Source organism: Mobula hypostoma, chromosome 21 (genome assembly GCF_963921235.1).
Source record: "Mobula hypostoma chromosome 21, sMobHyp1.1, whole genome shotgun sequence".
Classification (NCBI taxonomy): domain Eukaryota; kingdom Metazoa; phylum Chordata; class Chondrichthyes; order Myliobatiformes; family Myliobatidae; genus Mobula; species Mobula hypostoma.
The window spans coordinates 49,900,951-49,914,909 of record NC_086117.1 but is presented as its reverse complement, the minus strand read 5'-3'; the positions used below and the strand labels follow the sequence as shown (position 1 = coordinate 49,914,909).

The 13,959-nt window shown below is 41.6% G+C and overlaps 1 protein-coding gene across 6 annotated transcripts in view; it reads left to right on the top strand.

The window, feature by feature from the left end:
• LOC134359998 (histone-lysine N-methyltransferase EHMT1-like) overlaps positions 1-13,959 on the top strand; it is a 202,045-nt gene that overhangs the window by 14,579 nt on the left and 173,507 nt on the right. The gene's annotated exons all lie outside the window — the stretch shown is intronic.

The window sequence follows — 13,959 nt, the reverse complement described above, 5'->3', positions numbered from 1 at the left end:
ATGGCGACATTTGCAAGCTGCCCCCAGCATATCCTTAGGTTGTGGTGTCTGTTAATGGAAACAATGCATTTCACTGTATGTTTTGATGTACATGTGATAAATACACTTGGTGGCTAGTTATTAGGTACTTCCTGGATCTAATAAAGTGCCACTGAGTTTATGTTCATGGTCTTCTGCTGCTGTTGCCCATCCACATCAAGGTTTGACGTGTTGTAGGTTCGGAGATGCTCTTCTGCACACCTCTGTTGTAAAGAGTGTTTATTTGAGTTATTGTCGCCTTCCTGTCAGTTCGAGCCAGTCTGGCCTTTTTCCTCTGACCCCTCTCATTAATAAGGCAGTTTTTCCCACAGAACTGCCACTCACTGGATTATTTTGTTTTGTTTTTCACACCATTCTCTGTAAACTCTAGAGCAGGGGTTCCCAACCTGGGGTCCATGTACTCCTTGCTTAATGGTATTGGTCCATGGCATTAAAAAAAGATTGAGAACCCCTTCTCTAGAGACTGATGTACATGAAAATCCCAGGAGATTAGCAATTTTTGAGAAGCTCAAACCACCCATCTGATACCAACAATCATTCCATGGTCAAGGACACTTAGATTGCATGTCTTCCCCATTCTAATGTTTGGTCTGAGCAACAACTGAACCTCTTGATTATGTCTGTATGCTTTAATGCATTGAGTTGCTGCCACAGCATTGGCTGATTAGATTTTTGCATTAATGAGAAGGTATGCAGGTGTACCGAATAAAGTGGCCACTGAGTGGAAATGAATATGAATCTGAATACTCAAAATTATCCATTAAAGGCAATACGACAGACTTAATCGTAATCCTTAGGCATGCTATGATGGCGGCATTAGCTCTGGAAGTTATTAACATTAATTTGAGATGTTGTGAAATGTCCTGGCATTAATTCAAACTTGGGCAAAATTACTTCCTGGTTATTACATACCATCCTCTCAGCTGCTGAATCAGTGTTTTATCTGTTGAATAAGAATTGGAAGAAGCCAAGGGTGAATGTAATGAATAGGTTCTCAAGATTGTACTCTGGATAGATGACTTGGTAAGAGCATGGTAGCATTTCCACTGATTGAGTCCTGAAGGATATGAGTGACAGGTAGTGAGTGAACCAGTATGAGAAATAAACCTCATTGTTCTTAACCTTGCCAGTCTACCTGTGACAGGTGCATTGATCGAAGTAGCCATCATGTGGAGGAGTGTTGAACTGCTTTCATTTCTGTTGTTCTATTAAATGCAGGATTCCTTTTCTTTATCATGTTTTATCTTGCCTATGACTTTTCTCCATTGCCATGATCTTTATTTCATTCTAGCATGTATTTTCTCTCCTTTCTATCTTTTTCTTGTTATCTCTTATTGGGCTGCATGCTCTTGATACAACCTGTCCTTCCCAGTATGTAAATATCTTTTGATACTTGTGTCCTTCATGTTTTTTTTTCATTTTTGCTCTTGTGATTATTTATTATGTCCCCCTCTTTTTCATTTAGCAACTCTTAATTTCACTAATTCCCCTTGTGCTTCTCCCCTTTTCTTAACTCTTTGTTTTATTTATGCTCAATGCTCCATTTTGTTTCTTTTGTAATCTTCAACCCTAGTTTCCCTCCTAATTTTCCCAATTACTCTGAAAAATATAGGGTCACAGAGCCTGAAGCCTACCCAGCCATTCAATATTATTATCATAGACTCCAGCTCCTCCTCTTTGTAGGTTTCTCATAATTTGAATTCCTTCATCTTTCAAAATATATCTATCTCCTCTTACAATAACTTCAATTCTGTAGCCTCAACAACCCTCTGGGGTAGAAATTTCTAGAGATTTGTCACCATTTGCAGTAAGAAATCCTGGCACTTTGATTTAAAATAATTGCCCTTCCGTTATCTTATATGTCCCCTAATGGAAACATCTCAACATTTACTACAGCACTATCCCTCAGGATCTTGTATGTTTTCGTAAGTCAACTCTCTTGCTTGATTTTTTTTCTGATCCATACAGATCTCTGTTCTTTCTCTTGATGCATAACTGTGCATTGTTCCTTCTCAAGCTGTCATTGTCCTAATACTTCTCATGACCCCACTCACACCATTGCCTGGCTTGCTGGCATTACTTAGTTCTCTTGATCCTGTCTTTTTGCTAAATTTTGTCTTGCTAGTTGTCTTTTGAATTGGTTGAGGCTTCGGGAAGTTGTACAGACTGCTGAATTTCGCATGTTCTCAAGGATATTAGAGCATCGAGTATGTTAAGTATAATTTTAGAAGATATGAAACATCTCTTCTCTCAAGTGCTTTCTCTACTGGTGAGACTAAATGCAGACAAGGCAACCACTTTGTGCAGTATTTGTTCTCTGTCTGGCACAATCATCAAGAACTGGTTGCTAACCATTTTAATTTTCCTTCTCATTACCAGACTGATCTGTCTGACCTCAGTCTTCACTGTCAAGATGACACTAAACACAAACAAGAGGAGCAGCAGCACATAAAATTGCTGGAGTGGTTCAACATGTTGGTCAACGTTCATGAAGGGAAATGGATAATTGACATTTAAGATCAAAGACCTTTCATCTGGACTGGAAAAAGAGGGCTTTTGCTAGTATATGAAGACAGAGGGAAGGGAGGAAGAAGAGATGAAAAGTTGTAGGTGGATACAGACGATAGGGTGATAGTGAGGGTGGAAACATGGGAATGATGACAGAAGCTGGATAGTGATTGGTGAAAGTGAAAAAGGCATGAAGAAAATGGAATCTGGTAGGAGAGGATGCAGGAACATGCCACAAAGGAGGAAACCAGTGGGAGTGGGTGATGGGCAGATGGAGAGGGTAAGGGAGGGGGAAGAGAAAGGGTGATGGGATCAGGAGCTGAGAGGACAAAGAAGTTTGAGAATGAAGTGTTCATACCACGAAACTGGAGACTTAATTTTCCTCTGATTTATGTTTAGCATCAACCTAGCAGTGGAGGAGGCTGATGATTATATGTTGGGGTGCGAATGGGAAGCAGAATTAAAATAGCTGGCCAACGGGTGATACAGGCTAGCACGGTGGATGATGTAAAGGTGCTCAGTAAAGCAGTTGCCCATCCTGCATCACTCTCACGAATGGAGAAGAACCCATAATGGAAGCACCAGATACATTAATAACATCACAGGGCTCATGTGAAGAACTGCCTCACCTGGTAGTGATAGGGCACTGGATGGTGGTGAGAGAAGTGGCGTAGGGGCAGGTGTTACACTCTGCAGTTACAGAGGCATATATCTGGGAGGAGGGAGTAATTGGATGAGGAATCACAAAGAGATAGATTCTTGTGAGGGGAAGGGAAGGTCTGCCTAGTGGCAGGATATACATGGGCTATGGAAGTTATATATATGTTATGACTGGGGAAGGGGTTGGGGGGGAGCAAGGTGAGGGCAAAAGCTGCAGGAAATGGAGATGTGTGTTCAGACTAACAATAGTTGTCATGGGGATGGGCATCTTGTTTCCTGAAAAAGGAGGAAACCCTCATGGAGACAAAGGAAATTGTGCCCTTGCAAGTAACAGAGTGGGTGGAGGTGTAGTTGAGGTAGCTACAGGAGTCAGTGAATTTGTAAAAGGTGTCAGTAGATAATTCTGCTTCCCGAGATGGAGACAAGAGATCAAGAATGAGAAGAGTGGTATTGGAGATGGACCAAGTGAATGGGGGGAAGGTGAAAGTTGGTAGTAAAGTTGATGAAATTGATGAGCTCCATATAGGTGCAGGAAGTGGCACCAGTACAGCCGTTAGTGTAGCAGAGAAAGAGTTGGGGAGTTCTACTCATGTAGGATTGGAATATGCATTGCTGCATGTAGCCAACAAAAAGGCACATATAGTTGTGGCCCATACAAGTGTCCATGACTACACTTCTGATTAGAAGAAAGTGGCAGGTGTCAAAAGAGGAACAGCACCTTGTATTCCATTTGGATAATCTACAACCCAATAGCATCAACCTTGAAATTTGCAATTTCATGTAATGTGTTCTCTCTCTCTCCCTTTTTTCTCTCTCCTCTTGATTTATCTAGTTCCACTTGTAACCACCCCAGCCAGCATCACTGTTTATTTCTCCTTCTGCACCCATTCTGTCTACCCATCATCCAGACACTCTTCCCATTGGGTCTTATGCTATATTGTTCCCACCTGCCCACTCCATCTCTATTATTTGGTTCCCTGCTCCAAATTCATTATCAGATTCCATCATCTGTGACCCTCTGTTGCCTCCACTTATCGCCTCCCAGTTTCTGTCACCCTTTCTCATCTTCTATTCTCCCCCCCTCCCCATCACCCCTCCTCACTTAAATCCATCTGGCGCTTGCTAGGTCTTACTATACCACTTTCCCTTACTCCTTTATACTGGCAATCTCACCTCTTATCTTTCAGTCCAGATGAAGTGTCTCAACCTAAACTGTCCATTTCCCTCCAGGGATGGAGTTCCTCCGGCAGTTTGACCCCTCTCCCCCCTCTCCCCCCCCCCCCCCCCTCTCCCCCCTCTCCCCCCCCTCCCCCCCCTCCCCCCCTCTCCCCCCCTCCCCCCCCTCCCCCCCTCTCCCCCCCTCTCCCCCCCCATGGAGTTCATTGGTAAACGGCTGAATTCCTGGAAAATATTTCCTTTCCATCATTTGGAGCAGGGCAAATATAAAATCAAAGAACAGTAGAATCAGAAACATGAGAAAATCTGCAGATGCTAGAAATCCAAGCAACACACAAAAATGCTGGAGGCACTCAACAGGCCAGGCAGCATCTTAAGGAAAAGAATAAGTTTCTCCAGCATTTTATGTGTGTTGCTTCACAGTACAATATCTCATTTTCCTTAGTATTTGTGTAGCCCCTTGCTCTTGTCATATCACTTGTATCAAAATTGGCTAGGACTGATGCAGTGACATTCATCTGTAACAGTAGATTAATTTCTTTTTCCCTAAGGTCTTGACTGATCAAGGGAGTTTTCCTAACATTCTCTTTTTAGCATTTGCCATGTTTTGTATTTCACAGTTCCGATATTTTAATTTTCTTCTTCCTTCATTGATCTCCCTCTATTTGTGCCTCCTCCAGACAAATCACTTATGACTGCACCAGCAGAGTTGGGATGTGAGAGACGTAGAACCTTGAGCAGCAAATATACTTCTGAAGGAGTTCCTCCAGCAGACTTTGTGTTACCAACAGAGTAATATTACTTAGATTTCTTGGTCTTGTCTTTGTTCACTCCTCCTCAATTTAAAACATGCTTGGTTTCTCACTTCCAGTTCTGATGGAATATCATCAACTGAAAAAATTGCTCTTTGTAAATCTGCTAGATTTCCTAAGTATCTGTATCATGTTTTAATTTCAGACCTCTTACTATAGTTGAGTATTTGTAAATTATGCTTGTTAATATGCAAGAAATAAAATTTATCATTTTGATGAGAGGATGTAGAGGATAGTGGTGGTTTTCTGACTGAGTCTCTAACAAGTTGTGCATTTCTGTTTTGGGGCATTTCATGTTTTGAAAACATATATAAATTATTTGAATGAGAATGAACGTGACCAAATTAGTGAGTATGCAGACAACATGAATATTGGTAAATTCATAGATGGTAAAGAAGGTTGTCTGACAACACAGATCAGCTGCAGTGTTTGGTGGGGTAGAGGTAGATTGAATTTAATCCAGACCAACGTGAGGTAATCCACTTTGGGAAGTCAAATTCTGATAGAACATTTCGAGTAAGGGTGGGAATATTAGTGTATAGAAGAACCTTGGGGTGCAAGTCCAAGGTTTTTCTGTCCATCAATATTCCTGCCCTTATTGGAAGTGGCAGCACATGGATAGAGTAGATTATGTTTTCTTTCACTGGAACATGGAGTTTCTGAAATATTCAAAGTGTGAGCTTGCTCCAGGTAGCTTTTGAGACCTTTGTGAACATTGTGAATCTTTTATGCAATAGACCATCTCAGTGCACTTCAGTGAAGTATTATCAAAGAATATTTGATGCCAAATCACAAACGGAGATGGTTGAGCAGCTAACCAGAAAAAAAATGGTAAATTTGAAGTTCAAAGTTCAAAACAAATTGTGTAAACAATAGAAGTAAGCAAATAGCTTCAGAAGTGAAATTTTACGAAAGAGGCAAAGCTGCACATCACTGCAGCTGCAGCAGGTCACAGCCTCAGTTCATCACAAAGCTGAATAAACATTGTGAGACCTCAGGCATGAAGCCAGGCATCACTGCAACTGGAGCATGCCTCTGCCTCAGTTCAGCGCAGAGCTGAGTAAACTTTACAGAGCAGCGAGCAGAAACAGCCCTCACCTTGTCTCCAGTCTCAACACCTTAGCACAATCTGGCCTGGCACTTAAATTGTCCAAATTTAGGTCACTCCTTGCTCTCAGACCGCTCGGGTCTGAACCCTGCCATCACGATTCAGCCTGTACCCAACCTTACCAATTTGACCCAGCGCTGAAATGGATCTGACGCTGAGACTTGCCTCACACTCAGGGATGCCATGACTTTGCTTCGACCCTTCCTCCGCCTTCGCTTGCCTCAACTATGCCTACCTCTACCGCTCGTCTCCGCTTTTCTTGATCATTTCTCGTTTCCGTTACAGCCGCCACTAGCCTTCCCGTTGTTAGCGTTGATCGTTATCAATAAGGTATTTCGTAGTTTTCTATTTTTCTTTTGCTGCCAATAAGTAGTCGCTGGACATCACCAGCGCCATCTTAAACTGAAAGCAAGTGAATTAGAAAACATAGGGCCTGATAGCGTACAGAAATTTTTTTTTGAGAATTATTAGCGATGGGTATGAAGCAAGTCAGGGAGCGATTTGAAAGCTAGGATGTGATTTGAAGAATTGGCTCTCCTTTTCCCAAGCAATTCTGCATTTCTTTAAATGGTTAGTTTATCAACCTAACTCATGAAGTTGGCTGGAATTTTTATTCATGCCATATTACGTTACCAAAGCAAAATAGAAAGGGGTAAGAAAGGTGAGTTTAAGAGAATAATAAAATAGATCGAAAAGGTTTAAAAAAAATTGATGAAAACTTATACCAGAAATTGAAATTTGAAAGAATGAAAGCAGCATACAAAATGCTGGAGGAACTCAGCAGGTCAGGCAACATCTATGGAAATGAATAAATAGTTGTCATTTGGGTTGAGACCCTTCTTCAGGACTTAAAAGGAAGGGGGAAGATACCACAATAAAGGTGGGGGAGGGGAAGGAGGACTGGCTAAAAGGTTAAAGAGCTGGAGAGGAAGGAATCTGATGGGAGAGCAGAGTGGACCATAAGAGAAAGGGAAGGAGGAGGGAGCCAGGGAGGGGTGAGTAGAGTTGAGGCCAGAGTGGGGAATAGAAGAGGGGAAGGGGAGGGAAAAATGTTTTTACTGGAAGGAGAAATTGATACAGGTTGGAGGTTACCCAGGCAGTGTTGCTCCTCCACCCTGAGGGTGGCCTCATCATTGCGCAAGAAGAGGCCATGGACTGATTTGTTGGAATGGGAATCGGAATTAAAATGTTTGGCCACTGGGAAGTTCCACTTTTGGCAGATGGAGTGGAGGTGCTTGGTACCCCAGTTTACCACGGGTCTCACCAATGTAGAAGAGACTGTTTCCAGAGATGGAGATAGAGAGATTGAGAAAGGAGAGAGGTATCAGAGATGGACCAAGTAAGTTTGAGGGTAGGGTGGATGTTGCAGGCAAAGTTAATGAATTTGACATGCTCAGGCTGGGTGTAGGAAGCACCACCAATGCAGTACACCTGTAGTAAAAGTGCTACACAAGGAACATGGCTTTAGAAGATTGATATCTTGATAAGTAATCCATCATTGAAATGTATGTAATGTAAATTTGGTATATTAGCATAAAAGCTAGTAAATAAACTTGTTCCAGAAAGTTAACTGTCATTTCACACATTAAGTAACTTGAAATGAGTAATGTTCATTGTGTTAATCAATCTTTCTGGCATGAAAAGGAGCTTTTACCAGTATTTCATTCCTTAGTGGTAAGAGATTTAAAAATAAAACGAAAACCTGTAAAAGTTTACTTTTCCTTTTATTTCTCTGCTTCAGTCTAGTATTAATTTTCCTCTTTCTTGTTATGACATTAAGTTCATCTAATCTTCATTTGGATTTCTCATCTCTGACACTTATTTCACAGTTCTGCAATTTGGTTAGTTAAGAGGTGGTTTCTTTTTTTCAGGTCCCCAGATACCCTTGCCAACCTGTTGATAATGTGTACTTTTCAATAACTTGCCTTGCAAGAGATTTATAAACCTGCATGTCAGTCCAAATAGCCATAGATGCTGTATAATGCTCTATTTCACATACTATTAATTTTGGATATTGAAAAAATCTCTAATCCAGAAGCTTTGTCATCTTATTCTGATCTTTATTTGATTCTCCATTCTTCTAATTGCTGAAGGCAAGTGGCATTCTTGTGTTGGAGGAGAATGCAGACATATGTGTAAGAAAGGAAACAAAAGAGATCTAAGGGAAGAGGCGCAGTCGACGTTTCAGGCCGAGACCCTTCGTCAGGACTAACTGAAGGAAGAGTGAGTAAGGGATTTGAAAGCTTTCAAATCCCTTACTCACTCTTCCTTCAGTTAGTCCTGACGAAGGGTCTCGGCCTGAAACGTCGACTGCGCCTCTTCCTATAGATGCTGCCTGGCCTGCTGCGTTCACCAGCAACTTTGATGTATGTTGCTTGAATTTCCAGCATCTGCAGAATTCCTGTTGTTAAAAGAGATCTAATCTAAGATTCGACAAATGTTCTTTTACCAGTGCTAGTTTCTGGAAATTTAAAGTAAAAGGTGGAAAATAAAGTTACTTGTAAGACGAATTAGAAAAATTATAATGTGTATCAAAATGCGGAACTTTATTTTCTGTATGTAATTTCAATGTTAATCAGGCAATCATTCATAGATGAGAAGTGAAAAGAAATGGATTTTAAACATTTTCAACAAATTTGCTTTCTTTATAATATAGAAGGTCTATTTTTTAAGAAACTTGTTAAAATATCTAGTAATATTAGGCAGGCATTATTTTGGGTCATCTGAGTGAGAAAGATTTCAGGTGATTAAATGATTGGTGGGTGATAATATTGAAGCCAATTTGGGAAGTTATTTTTGTCTGATTCCACTTGCACTTTGTGAATTGTTGCACAATAGCAAATAGCTTTATGTATAACTGGTATTTGGCCGGTTAATTTAGTTTGCCCTATTTGTTGGTTTTGTTTTTCTTAGCAAAAGTATTTAAGTCTATAATTATTTTATGTATGCAACAATTGCTCTAATTTATTATTTGCTATTTGATAAATTAGTTAGTTTCTACCTCAGTCAATCACTTCTTACAATCTCAATGGTCTGCTTTGAATTTATGGAGTAACCAATAAATGGAAACATAGTGACAGAGACACGCTCTTAAACTTTTCGATGATTTTAAGTTCCCTGGCCCCCACCGCTTTATTTTCACCATGGATGTCCAGTCCTTATATACTTCCATCCCCCATCAGGAAGGTCTCAAAGCTCTACGCTTCTTTTTGGATTCCAGACCTAATCAGTTCCCCTCTACCACCACTCTGCTCCGTCTAGCAGAATTAGTCCTTACTCTTAATAATTTCTCCTTTGGCTCCTCCCACTTCCTCCAAACTAAAGGTGTAGCTATGGGCGCCCGTATGGGTCGTAGCTATGCCTGCCTTTTTGTTGGGTTTGTGGAACAATCTATGTTCCGTGCCTATTCTGGTTTCTGTCCCCCACTTTTCCTTCGCTACATCGATGACTGCATTGGCGCTGCTTCCTGCACACATGCAGAACTCGTTGACTTTATTAACTTTGCCTCCAACTTTCATCCTGCCCTCAAGTTTACCTGGTCCATTTCCGACACCTCCCTCCCCTTTCTAGATCTTTCTGTCTCTGTCTCTGGAGACAGCTTATCCACTGATGTCTACTATAAGCCTACTGACTCTCACAGCTATCTGGACTATTCCTCTTCTCACCCTGTCTCTTGCAAAAACGCCATCCCCTTCTCGCAATTCCTCCGTCTCCACCGCATCTGCTCTCAGGATGAGGCTTTTCATTCTAGGACAAGGGAGATGTCTTCCTTTTTTAAAGAAAGAGGCTTCCCTTCCTCCACTATCAACTCTGCTCTTAAACGCATCTCCCCCATTTCACGTACATCTGCTCTCACTACATCCTCCCGCCACCCCACTAGGAATAGGGTTCCCCTGGTCCTCACCTACCACCTACCAGCCTCCGGGTCCAACATATTATTCTCCGTAACTTCCGCCACCTCCAACGGGATCCCACCACTAAGCACATCTTTCCCTCCCCCCCCCCCCGCATTCTGCAGGGATCGCTCCCTACACAACTCCCTTGTCCACTCATCCCCCCCATCCCTCCTCACTGATCTCCCTCCTGGCATGTGTAAACGGAACAAGTGTTACACATGCCCTTACACTTCCTCCCTTACCACCATTCAGGGCCCCAAACAGTCCTTCCAGGTAAGGCAACACTTCACCTGTGAGTCGACCGGGGTGATATACTGCGTCCGGTGCTCCCGATGTGGTCTTTTATATATTGGTGAGACCCGACACAGACTGGGAGACCGCTTTGCTGAAAATCTACGCTCTGTCCGCCAGAGAAAGCAGGATCTCCCAGTGGCCACACATTTTAATTCCACATCCCATTCCCATTCTGACATGTCTATCCATGGCCTCCTCTACTGTAAAGATGAAGCCACACTCAGGTTGGAGGAACAACACCTTATATTCCGTCTGGGTAGCCTCCAACCTGATGGCATGAACATCGACTTCTCTAACTTCCACTAAGGCCCCACCTCCCCCTCGTACCCCATCTGTTACTTATTTTTATGCACACATTCTTCCTCTCACTTTCCTTTTTCTCCCTCTGTCCCTCTGAATATACCTCTTGCCCATCCTCTGGGTCCCCCCCCCCCCCGTCTTTCTTCCCGGACCTCCTGTCCCATGATCCTCTCGTATCCCCTTTTGCCTATCACCTGTCCAGCTCTTGACTCTATCCCTCCCCCTCCTGTCTTCTCCTATCATTTTGGATCTCCCCCTCCCCCTCCAGCTTTCAAATCCCTTACTCACTCTTCCTTCAGTTAGTCCTGACGAAGGGTCTCGGCCTGAACCGTCGACTGCACCTCTTCCTACAGATGCTGCCTGGCCTGCTGCATTCACCAGCAACTTTGATGTGTGTTGCTTGAATTTCCAGCATCTGCAGAATTCCTGTTGTTTACATAGTGACAGATTTTTTTTCACAAACCATAAATTAGCCAGCTATTCACAATCAAACTAAACTTCCCATAAGAACAAAGTACTTGCCTAAGATCTGAAAGTGAGGTATTAAATGAAAATCCTAAAGCTGCTTCTCTAGGAAAGTTTAAGAAAGTAATTAGAATTATACTGTATGGAAATTTATCCTTTGGCTGAATCCGTCCAAGGTGCCAACCTGAGCTAATTCCATTGCCTGTGTTCAGCCCATATATTTCCCTAAATCTTTCCTGTCTATGAACCCCTGTCTAAATGTCGTTTCAGTGTTGTATGGGTACCTGTCTCTAGCACTTCCCCTAGCAGCTTGTTCTCGTTGAACGTTATGTGTTATAAGGAGAGGCTGAATCAGTTAGTGTGGTTTGTCTGGAGTGTTGTAGGCTGAGGGGCAACCTGATAGGAATATAATGGATTTGGTTAATTAAGTCATATTGGAACCAGTGTATTTTCGCCCAATTAAGCAGCTGCCCCAATTAGTTGGTTTCTTGGAAATAGTAAAAAAAATTTAAAAAAAAGCCAAACTGCTCTTTAAGTGAGTAGCAAAGTATATATTTAAGTGAATGAATAACAGAATAAATCAGAACACTACTAAAACTACTAAGTACTATAAAACTGTATTAGTTCCTAATAGTATGGACAGAGGAATTCATTTAGTGTATGCTGACATGTTCTTTGTTGATACCTTCAAAATCGTTTAAGTTCTGAACTTGAAGAAATGAAATCATTTCATTTTTACTGTCTGCTGTCTCTGGCATCTCCAAGCCTGAACACTTAAAACCGCAGTGAGCAAAACAGTTCCGAATTGTCTTACTGTTTATTACTTGCCCACTATCAGTGACAAAAGTCACTGTTTTTTGAACACAAATGTGGAAGTGACACTGTTTTAAAAAACTTCAATCTAGTGTCTAATGGCCACATGATACACATGTAACTGCTGCTATCTCCAAATGACTGTTGCCATCTATAAATTTGCTGCTGATACAACCATTGTTGGAGATGAGAGGGTATACAGGAGCGAGATATACCAGCTTGTTGAGTGGTGTCGCAGCACCAACCTTTCACTCAATGTCGGTAAGATGAAAGCTGATTGTGGACTTCAGGAAGAGTAAGGCAAGGGAACATGCACCAATGCTCATAGACGGATCAGAAGTGGAGAAGTGAGCAAATTCAAGTTCCTTGGTGTCAAGATCTCTGAGGATCTAACCTGGTCCCAACCTATTAATGCAGCTATATATCATTAGGAATATGAAGAGATTTGGTTTGTCAAATAAAGTACTCAAACTTCTACAGATGTACCATAGAGAAGCATTCTAACAGGTTGCATTACTGTCTGGTATTGGGGAGGGTGTCTACCTCATAGGACCAAAAGAAGCTACAGGAAGTTGTAAAATTAGTTGGCTCCATCTTGGGTACAAGCCTCCATAGTATCCAAGACATCTTCAAGGAGCAGTGCCGCAGAGAGGTAACATCCATTATTAAGGGCCTCCATCACCCAGGGCATGCTCACTTCTTGTTAACGTCAAGAAGGAGGTACAGAAGCTTGAAGGCGGACATTCAGTGAAGGAGCACCTCCTTCCCCTCTGCCATACGATTCCTAAATGGGCATTGAACCCATGAACACTCCCTCGCGTTTTTAAAAAAAAATATTTTTTTCTGTTTTTGTACTATTTTTAATCTATTCAATATACTTATATACTTAATGTAATGGATTTTTAAATTCCTATATTATGTATTGCATAGTACTGCTGCCGCTAATTTCGTGACACATGCCAGTAATAATAAATCTGATTCTGCACCTTCGGTGAAACTATCTCCTTGTATATTCTGTTGATTATAATACGTAATCCAATGTCCTCAAGAAAACTGTGGTGCGCAGAATGTTCTGACTGCTCCTGCTCACTACTTTTGAAATCTCTCCCACCATGCATAATCCAACGTCTCCAAGGAAACTGTGGCACACAAAATTTCCTGACAGCTGTGACCTCCATAGTAGATACAGGTGATAAGTATTAATCTAAGTCCTTGCCCACCACCCATGGTTTCGCATATTGGTGACCACATTGATTTCTCCCTAGTTAACCTTTGCTCTTAATATACTTATAGAATCTTTTAGAGTTCTATTTTGCATTATCTGCCAAAGCTGTTTCATGTCTTAATATCTCCTGATTCCTCTTGTAAATGTAAATTTGCTGGATCAAATAACGACAGCACAAAAGGATCGTTACTTATCTTTTCACCTGTTTATTTCTTCGAGCTCAGCCGGCAAGTGAACTTGGACCCGGCATCAGAGACAGAAGCATTCTTATCTCTCTGGCGGTTCAACAAGTTCACTGCCTGATGTCAGAATTGTCAAAAGTTATAAGGCTACCGATACAAAAGAAGAATCAGTTTGATAAGCTTTCTAGCCAAGTCAGTGGACTGTTGATACAAAAGAATAATCAGTTTGATAGACACTCCAGCCACCTTAATTAAAGAAAGGAATGTCCTACTTGGTTTGTTGGAGCCACAACTTAATTACAAAGATAAGAACATACATCAAATTTATGCTTTAATTAAGAAAGGAATGTTGTGTCTAATTTCCATCAGGTACTGCCTTTTGTCAAAACTAAAAGGTGTGAAAAGCCAGGAGACATCTTATGTGGATCTGGGTGAACTTTAACCTTTATCTTCCTCCAAAGAAAGTAGCTGTGAGACATTA